Below are 10,294 nucleotides of genomic sequence, written 5' to 3' on the forward strand. Positions count from 1 at the left end.
TGCTGTCTTTTGAATGAAACCACTTGAGAGAGACAACGATGATGACATTCAGCTCCCCAAGATGTAACTTGAGAAGTGCGCCAGTCAATCTGGGGAGAGTGACACTGAAGCCATGGAAGGCCTAAGACAATCGGACTTGTCGTAACAGGAAGAATTAAAAACGAAATCTCTTCATGGTGTAGCCCACCAATCTGAAGCGTTACTGGAGACGTACTCTGGGTGATGAGACCATTGATGAGACGTGATCCATCCATAGCAGTCACAGTAATCGGTGTTTTCAAAGTAATCACTGTGTCACGGGCACTAGGAGTCTTTACCCAGGGATCACCAGGTGATAGGCTTACCAGAGCAGTATAGGTGGTAATATGGTACTCTGGTAGCAGGGTGATCACGGAACAGGAAATAGCAGATGATGAGATGCTCAGGAAAGTCTATGACTAGCAGCACTGGCAATATGGAGGTAGTAATACACGAGGAACTGTATGGACAAAGGACACGTGAAGGTAGTCAGTGGTCTGCGGTAGCAAGTTGTACCACTGCTATAGTGAGGAGGAATGTCCAACAGAAACGAGGAGGTGATGAGAGTCAGCGGTCTGCGGATAGCAAGTTGTACCGCTGTCTGAGTGAAGGAATGGAATCCAAGTGGAGATATCCGGGGAGTCAGTGGTCTGCGTTAGCAAGTTGTACCACTGCTATGTGAGAGGATACTGGAACAGGTGAAACTGTAAACAGGAGTCAGTGGTCTGCCACTAGCAAGTTGTACTACTGAATATATATGTGAGGAGGTGCACGGGGAGAGACTGCAACACAATATATACACGGGCACCTTGACTTTGATCCACAGTAATATGCACAATATAAATGTATAAATGACTGAACAATACTGCCAATATAGAAAGTCTCTTGAAGTAGTCCAGCATAAGATAACACAGTCAATGATGGCAATAGACTCAGCGGATAGCACACTCCAGAGGAGAACCCACACAGTCCAGCAAGGTATGCAATACACAGCACAGTCAATGAGAAGTATGCATACCGTGGTTCAGGAGGCAGTCAGACAGGAGTGCAGAGATACCTGAACGGCAGGAGGCCGGCAGGATGCGAAGTCCCTGGATGGGTGAAGCGGTGGTCTAGTAGGTGCAGCGCACGGGTAGGTAGACCAGCAGGGAACACAGGAAAGCGTGGAGAGCGGATCAGCAGTAGATGGATGAGTAGTGCTGAGGAGTAGCAGCAGCGGGTCTCTGCGGGAACACGGAGGTAGCCAATAGCAACCAGCAGGTGCAGTAACGATGGGACACGGGAGAGCAGAGTTGAACAGGCACTGTTGATCACGGAGAATAGCGGGTAGCAATAGTGGAGGCAGACTCAAGGAAACACGGGAGCGTTGACAAGGACTGAAGACTGAAGCGCACAGAGGCAGCGGATAGGAATCAGCCAAACAGTCACGATGAAACACAGACGGGTTGCAGGTTGAAGACTGTAGTGCACGGAGGCAGCGGATAGGAATCAGCTAGCAGTCACGATGATGAAACACAGACGAGTTGCAGGTTGAAGACTGTAGTGCACGGAGGCAGCGGATAGGAATCAGCTAGCAGTCACGATGATGAAACACAGACGAGTTGCAGGTTGAAGACTGTAGTGCACGGAGGCAGCGGATAGGCATCAGCTAACAGTCCCAATAATAAATGGTAGAGTAGAAGTGGTTAGAAGACTGTAGTGCACGGAGGCAGCGGATAGGAATCAGCTCACAGTCACGATGATACAGTAGATGGTAGAAGTGGTATGGGAACCACAGTAGGAGAAGTGGTTTGGAAACCACAGAGGTAGAAGTGGTTTGGAAACCACAGGGATCAGCAGGGCTGAATAAACAAGGAAACACAGGAACACCTTCAGAGACTCATGGGGAATGAGACTCCAAGATCAGGCAACGTGGTGTTGACCACAGGTGCTTAATATAGGGAGGTTGCCTGATCTGCCAATTAAGTTAAAGGAACATACACTGAAGGTTTGGAAAGGGCTGCGCATGCGCAGTCCCTCAGGATAGAGGACGTCCACGGTTCCTAATAGTCCGGGAAGAAGCACTCACAGTCCGGTGAGTGACAGTACCCCCCCTTTTAAAGGTGGGCACAGAACGCCTGGAACCGGGCTTGTCCGGATTTTTGGAATAAAACTTCTTCAGAAGGGCAGGAGCATTAAGATCTTCAGCTTTGATCCATGAACGCTCTTCAGGACCAAAGCCCTTCCAATGAACGAGGAAACGGAGGACTCCTCGCGAAATTTTTGCATCCAATACCTCAGTAATCTCGAAATCCTCCTCCTGATGAACTTGAACTGGCTGCGGTGCTGAGGAAGGAGTCGAGAAACGGTTGATGATGAGAGGTTTGAGCAAGGACACATGGAAGGCATTGGAAATCCGAAGATTCTTAGGAAGAAGAAGTTTAACACATACTGGATTGATAACTTGAATGATCCTATATGGACCAATAAAACGAGGGGCGAATTTCATAGATGGAACCTTCAAACGAATATTTTTGGTAGATAACCAGACACGATCTCCAATTTTTAGTGGTGGAATAGCCCGCCTCTTCTTATCTGCGAAAGACTTATATTTGTTAGATGTCTTCTTTAAACAGGTTTTGACCTGAGACCAGATATTTTTGAAGGTCTGACAAGCAGTCTCCACAGCAGGAACTTGGGTGGGCGGGAGGGCAGGAAATTCCGGAAAAGACGGATGGTGACCGTAGACCACAAAGAATGGAGTTTTGGATGATGACTCATGGTACATGTTGTTATGGGCGAATTCAGCCCAAGGGAGCAATTCTACCCAGTTGTCTTGGTTGGCTGAAGAGAACATCCTAATAAAAGTCTCAAGATCTTGATTGACTCGTTCCGTTTGTCCGTTAGATTGCGGATGGTAAGACGATGAGAGTGCTAATCGTATGCCCAAGGTTTTACAAAGGGCCCGCCAGAATCTGGAAACGAATTGTACTCCTCTATCTGACACAATCTCAGACGGACATCCATGGATGCGGAAGATTTCTTTAATGAAATGTTCAGCCAGAGTAGACGAGGAAGGTAAACCGGACAGAGGGACGAAATGAGCCATCTTCGAAAATCTGTCTACCACTACCCAAATAGTATTGTGATTCTTACTTGGTGGCAAATCAGTAACGAAATCCATACTAATATGGGTCCAAGGCTTGGACGGAATGGGTAGTGGTCGCAGCAACCCTGCTGGAGTTCTGCGGGAGGATTTGAACTGAGAACATAAATCACAGGAAGCAATAAACTCTTTGACGTCTCTCCTCATTGAAGGCCACCAGTAACTACGAGAGAGAATCTCAAAGGTCTTATGTTCACCGGCGTGTCCAGAAAAACGAGAGGCATGGAACCACGAAAGGATTTTCCTCCTCAGAGTAGGAGGCACGAGGGTCTTCCCAAATGGTAGCATTTTGGTGGATGAAGCAGCCAGAGAAATACATTTGGGGTCTAGAATAGCATGGTTGGGAACCTCTTCTACATCAGAGGACGTCACAAAAGCTCGAGATAGAGCGTCAGCTTTCTTGTTCTTAGCAGCTGGTTTGAAGGTTATAATTAATTCAAAACGGGAAAAGAAAAGAGACCATCTTGCTTGACGAGGGTTCAAGCATTGAGCAGATTGCAAATATGACAAGTTCTTATGATCCGTGAAGATCGTCACCGGATGGCGAGCTCCTTCCAACAAGTATCTCCATTCCTCTAATGCAGCTTTGATGGCCAGCAACTCCTTGTCCCCGATAGTATAGTTTTTCTCTGCGGGCAGAAGACCCCGAGAGTAGAAGGCACAAGGATGTAATTTTTGTTGCTCCGAGCGTTGGGAGAGAATAGCTCCTAAGCCCACATTAGAGGCATCTACTTCTAGGAAGAAGGGGAGTGTCACATCAGGTTGTCGCAGAATGGGAGCAGACGAGAAGGACTCTTTGAGGATTTGAAAGGCTTGGAGAGCCTCAGATGACCATTGCTTAGTATTAGCCCCTTTCCGAGTTAAGGCCACAATGGGAGATGCAATGGATGAGAAGTCTTGAATGAAGCGTCTATAGTAATTGGCAAAACCTAAAAAACGCTGGATGGCACGAAGAGTAGTTGGCTGAGGCCAATGTAGTACAGCATTTACTTTGTCTGGATCCATCTTCAGGCCAACTCCGGAAACTATATACCCCAAGAATGGAATCTGGGGTAACTCGAATGAACATTTTTCCAATTTACAGAACAATGAGTTTTTCCGTAGTCTGGAGAGGACCTCTGCCACATGTTGGTGATGAGAAGGCAGGTCCTGTGAGAAGATCAATATGTCGTCCAGGTAGACAACGACACATACATATAATAAGTCCCGAAAGATCTCATTGATGAAACCCTGGAAAACCGCGGGGGCATTACACAGCCCGAAGGGCATTACTAAATATTCGTAATGCCCATCTCTGGTGTTAAACGCGGTCTTCCATTCGTCACCGGAACGGATTCTAATTAAATTGTAGGCACCACGAAGATCCAACTTAGTAAATATCCGAGCTCCCTTGATGCGATCAAATAGCTCAGTGATCAGCGGAATGGGATACCGATTCTTGATAGTAATGGCGTTGAGTCCACGAAAATCTATACAAGGGCGTAATGATCCATCCTTCTTTTTGACGAAGAAGAACCCAGCTCCAGCGGGAGAGGTGGAAGGTCGAATGAACCCACGCTGGAGATTCTCCTGTATGTACTCAGATGTGGCTTGAGTTTCAGGTAACGAGAGAGGATAGACCCGACCCCTGGGAGGAGTCTTGCCAGGTAGAAGGTCGATCGGACAATCCCAAGAACGATGAGGAGGAAGACGTTCAGACTGAGCTTTATCAAACACATCGGCAAATGAAGCATACTGAGGAGGGAGTCCCGGGGAGGAAGATGAGATGGAAGATTGCTGTACTTTAAGAGGAATAACTTGAGAGAGACAACGATGGTGACATTCAGGCCCCCAAGACGTAACTTGAGGGGTGCGCCAGTCAATCTGGGGAGAGTGACATTGAAGCCATGGAAGGCCTAAGACAATCGGACTTGTCGTAACAGGAAGAATTAAAAACGAAATTTCTTCATGGTGTAGTACACCAATCTGAAGGGTTACTGGAGACGTACTCTGGGTGATGAGACCATTGATGAGACGTGATCCATCTATAGCCGTCACAGTAATGGGTGTTTTTAAAGTGATCACTGGTAGGGACCATTGATTCACTAGTGATTTAGAAATGAAATTTCCTGCTGCTCCGGAATCAATCAATGCCTGTGACTCAAAGGATTTAGTAGCAAAGGAAATCGTAACATCGAAAGCGCAGACTTTAGATTTCATAGACAATGGAGAGGACTCCAGGGACCCTAACTTCACCTCTCCAGAACTAGTTAGGGCCTGGCATTTCCCGATTTCTTAGGGCAAGAACTGAGCATATGTGTGGAATCAGCACAATAGATACAGAGTCTATTCTTTACTCTTCGTTTCCTCTCTTCTAAAGATAATTTGGAACGTCCTATCTCCATGGGAATCACAGAAGGTGAAACTGGACGAAATTGAGGGTTTAAACGAAGAGGTGCTTTAGCAGAAGTTGTTTTCTCAGATTCTCTTTCACGAAATCTCATGTCTACACGATGGCAAAGAGAGATCAAATCTTCTAGTGACGAAGGAAGCTCTTGGGTAGTCAGTGCATCTTTAATTTTATCGGAGAGCCCCTGCCAGAAGGCGGCAACTAATGCTTCAGTGTTCCACTGAAGTTCAGAGGCTAAGATCCTAAATTGAATGACATACTGTCCTACTGTATGGGAGCCTTGTCGCAAACGAAGAATGCTGGAAGCAGCGGAGGTCACACGACCTGGTTCATCGAACACACTTCGGAACGTGGAAATGAATTTGGCACTATCTTGTAGAATTGGATCGTTTCTTTCCCACAGAGGGGAGGCCCAAGCCAGGGCTTGTCCAGAAAACAATGAGATAAGATAGGCCACTCTGGAACGATGGGTAGAAAAATTTTGAGGTTGGAGTTCAAAATGGACTGAACATTGGTTAAGGAAACCTCTACAAGTTTTGGGGTCCCCGTCATATTTTGACGGAGTAGGCAGGTGAAGCGTAGGAGCTGTAGACACCTGGGATGGCACTGGGGAAACGGAGGAAAGCACAGGAGCTTCAATACTAGCTGTAACAGTCTGTCCAGATGTTCCTTGGGAGGTTAACGATTGGTAACATTGAAGTAACAGCTGTTGGCGAGCATCCTGTTGCTCCACACGACTGACCAGATGCTGCAGCATCTCTTTAGCAGTAGGTTCCGTATCTGGGTCTGTCATGCCTGATCTTACTGTCACGGGCACTAGGAGTCTTTACCCAGGGATCACCAGGTGATAGGCTTACCAGAGCAGTATAGGTGGTAATATGGTACTCTGGTAGCAGGGTGATCACGGAACAGGAAATAGCAGATGATGAGATGCTCAGGAAAGTCTATGACTAGCAGCACTGGCAATATGGAGGTAGTAATACACGAGGAACTGTATGGACAAAGGACACGTGAAGGTAGTCAGTGGTCTGCGGTAGCAAGTTGTACCACTGCTATAGTGAGGAGGAATGTCCAACAGAAACGAGGAGGTGATGAGAGTCAGCGGTCTGCGGATAGCAAGTTGTACCGCTGTCTGAGTGAAGGAATGGAATCCAAGTGGAGATATCCGGGGAGTCAGTGGTCTGCGTTAGCAAGTTGTACCACTGCTATGTGAGAGGATACTGGAACAGGTGAAACTGTAAACAGGAGTCAGTGGTCTGCCACTAGCAAGTTGTACTACTGAATATATATGTGAGGAGGTGCACGGGGAGAGACTGCAACACAATATATACACGGGCACCTTGACTTTGATCCACAGTAATATGCACAATATAAATGTATAAATGACTGAACAATACTGCCAATATAGAAAGTCTCTTGAAGTAGTCCAGCATAAGATAACACAGTCAATGATGGCAATAGACTCAGCGGATAGCACACTCCAGAGGAGAACCCACACAGTCCAGCAAGGTATGCAATACACAGCACAGTCAATGAGAAGTATGCATACCGTGGTTCAGGAGGCAGTCAGACAGGAGTGCAGAGATACCTGAACGGCAGGAGGCCGGCAGGATGCGAAGTCCCTGGATGGGTGAAGCGGTGGTCTAGTAGGTGCAGCGCACGGGTAGGTAGACCAGCAGGGAACACAGGAAAGCGTGGAGAGCGGATCAGCAGTAGATGGATGAGTAGTGCTGAGGAGTAGCAGCAGCGGGTCTCTGCGGGAACACGGAGGTAGCCAATAGCAACCAGCAGGTGCAGTAACGATGGGACACGGGAGAGCAGAGTTGAACAGGCACTGTTGATCACGGAGAATAGCGGGTAGCAATAGTGGAGGCAGACTCAAGGAAACACGGGAGCGTTGACAAGGACTGAAGACTGAAGCGCACAGAGGCAGCGGATAGGAATCAGCCAAACAGTCACGATGAAACACAGACGGGTTGCAGGTTGAAGACTGTAGTGCACGGAGGCAGCGGATAGGAATCAGCTAGCAGTCACGATGATGAAACACAGACGAGTTGCAGGTTGAAGACTGTAGTGCACGGAGGCAGCGGATAGGAATCAGCTAGCAGTCACGATGATGAAACACAGACGAGTTGCAGGTTGAAGACTGTAGTGCACGGAGGCAGCGGATAGGCATCAGCTAACAGTCCCAATAATAAATGGTAGAGTAGAAGTGGTTAGAAGACTGTAGTGCACGGAGGCAGCGGATAGGAATCAGCTCACAGTCACGATGATACAGTAGATGGTAGAAGTGGTATGGGAACCACAGTAGGAGAAGTGGTTTGGAAACCACAGAGGTAGAAGTGGTTTGGAAACCACAGGGATCAGCAGGGCTGAATAAACAAGGAAACACAGGAACACCTTCAGAGACTCATGGGGAATGAGACTCCAAGATCAGGCAACGTGGTGTTGACCACAGGTGCTTAATATAGGGAGGTTGCCTGATCTGCCAATTAAGTTAAAGGAACATACACTGAAGGTTTGGAAAGGGCTGCGCATGCGCAGTCCCTCAGGATAGAGGACGTCCACGGTTCCTAATAGTCCGGGAAGAAGCACTCACAGTCCGGTGAGTGACACACTGGTAGGGACCATTGATTCACTAATGATTTGGAAATGAAATTTCCTGCTGCTCCGGAATCAATCAATGCCTGTGACTCAAAGGTTTTGGTAGCAAAGGAAATAGTCACATCAAAAGCGCAGACTTTAGATTTCATAGACGATGGAGAGGACTGCAGGAACCCTAACCTTATCTCCCCAGTATTGGTTAGAGCCCGGCATCTCCTGGGACAAGAATTGAGCATATGCGTAGAATCGGCACAATAGATACAAAGTCTATTCTTTATTCTTCGGTCCCTCTCCTCTAAAGTTAATTTGGAGCGACCTATCTCCATGGGTATCACCGGAGATGAAGCTGGGTGAAATTGAGGATTTGAGAGAAGAGGTGTTTTAACCGAAGTTGATTTCTCAGGTTCTCTTTCACGAAACCTCAGGTCTACACGATGGCAAAGAGAGATCAAATTTTCTAAAGAGGAGGGTAGTTCTTGTGAAGTCAGTGCGTTTTTAATTTTATCGGAAAGCCCCTGCCAGAAGGCGGCAATTAATGCTTCAGTGTTCCACTGAAGTTCAGAGGCTAAGATCCTAAATTGAATGACGTACTGAGCCACAGTGCGAGATCCTTGGCGAAGACGGAGAATGCTGGATGCAGCGGAAATAACACGACCTGGTTCATCGAATACACTTCGGAACGTGGAAATAAATTCGGCACTATCCTGTAACAATGGATCGTTTCTTTCCCACAGAGGGGAAGCCCAAGCCAGGGCTTGTCCTGAAAACAATGAAATAAGATAGGCCACTCTGGAACGATGGGTAGAAAAATTTTGAGGTTGGAGCTCAAAATGAACTGAGCATTGAGTAAGAAAACCCCTACAGGTTTTGGGGTCTCCATCATATTTTGACGGAGTAGGCAGGTGTAGCGTGGAAGCAGTAGACACCTGGGATGGCACAGGGGAAGAAGATGACGACACGGAAGGATCAACAGTGGCTGCTACCTTTGGCACAGAAGTTACTTGGGCGACTAAAGTCTGATAACATTGCAGCAACTGTTGTTGACGAACATCTTGTTGTTCCATACGGGTAACCAGATATTGCAGCATCTCTTTGGCGGTAGGTTCCACATCTGGGTCTGTCATGGCCTGATCTTACTGTCACGGGCACTAGGAGTCTTTACCCAGGGATCACCAGATGGTAGGCTTACCAGAGCAATGTAGATGGTAATAGGGTACTCTGGTAGCTGGGTGATCACGGAACATGAAATGATGACCGATGAGATGCTCAGGAAAGTCTATGACTAGCAACACTGGTAATAATGAGGTAATGATACACAAGGAACTGTATGGACAAGGACACGTGAAGGTAGTCAGTGGTCTGCGATAGCAAGTTGTACCACTGCTATAGTGAGGAGGAATGTCCAACAGAAACAAGGAGGTGATGAGAGTCAGCGGTCTGCGGGTAGCAAGTTGTACCGCTGTCTGAGTGAAGGAATGGAATCCAAGTGGAGGTATCCAGGTAGTCAGTGGTCTGCGGTAGCAAGTTGTACCACTGCTATGTGAGAGGATAATGGAACAGGTGATACCGGAAACAGGGATCAGTGGTCTGACATCAGCAAGTTGTACCACTGCATATATATGTGAGGAGGTGCACGGGGGAAGACTGCAACACAGGATATACACAGGCACCTTATACACAATCCACAGTAATATGCACAATATAGGTATATATATATGTAAATGACTGATCAGGTCTGCAATCTAGAAAGTCTCTTGAAGTAGTCCAGCACAATGATAACACAGTCAATGATGGCAATAGACTCAGCGGATAGCAGACTCCAGAGAGAACCAAACACAGTCCAGCAAGATATGCAATACACAGCACAGTCAATGAGAAGTATGCATACCGTGGTTCAGCAGTAGCAGTCAGATGGAATTGCAGCGGTACCTGAGCGGCTGGAGGCCGACTGGATAGGAAGTCCCTGGATAGGAGAAGCAGCGGTCTAGCAGGTGCAGCGCACAGGTGAGTAGACCGACAGGGACACGAATCCACAGGAGTCAGCAACACGTGGAACTGGACTCATAGGAAACCCAGGAGAATGGAGATGATCCAGCAGAGGGTAGTAGAAGAGATACAAATCCAATGCTGACAGGAGG

The sequence above is a fragment of the Mixophyes fleayi genome, chromosome 7, assembly GCF_038048845.1.
Source record: "Mixophyes fleayi isolate aMixFle1 chromosome 7, aMixFle1.hap1, whole genome shotgun sequence".
Lineage (NCBI taxonomy): Eukaryota > Metazoa > Chordata > Amphibia > Anura > Limnodynastidae > Mixophyes > Mixophyes fleayi.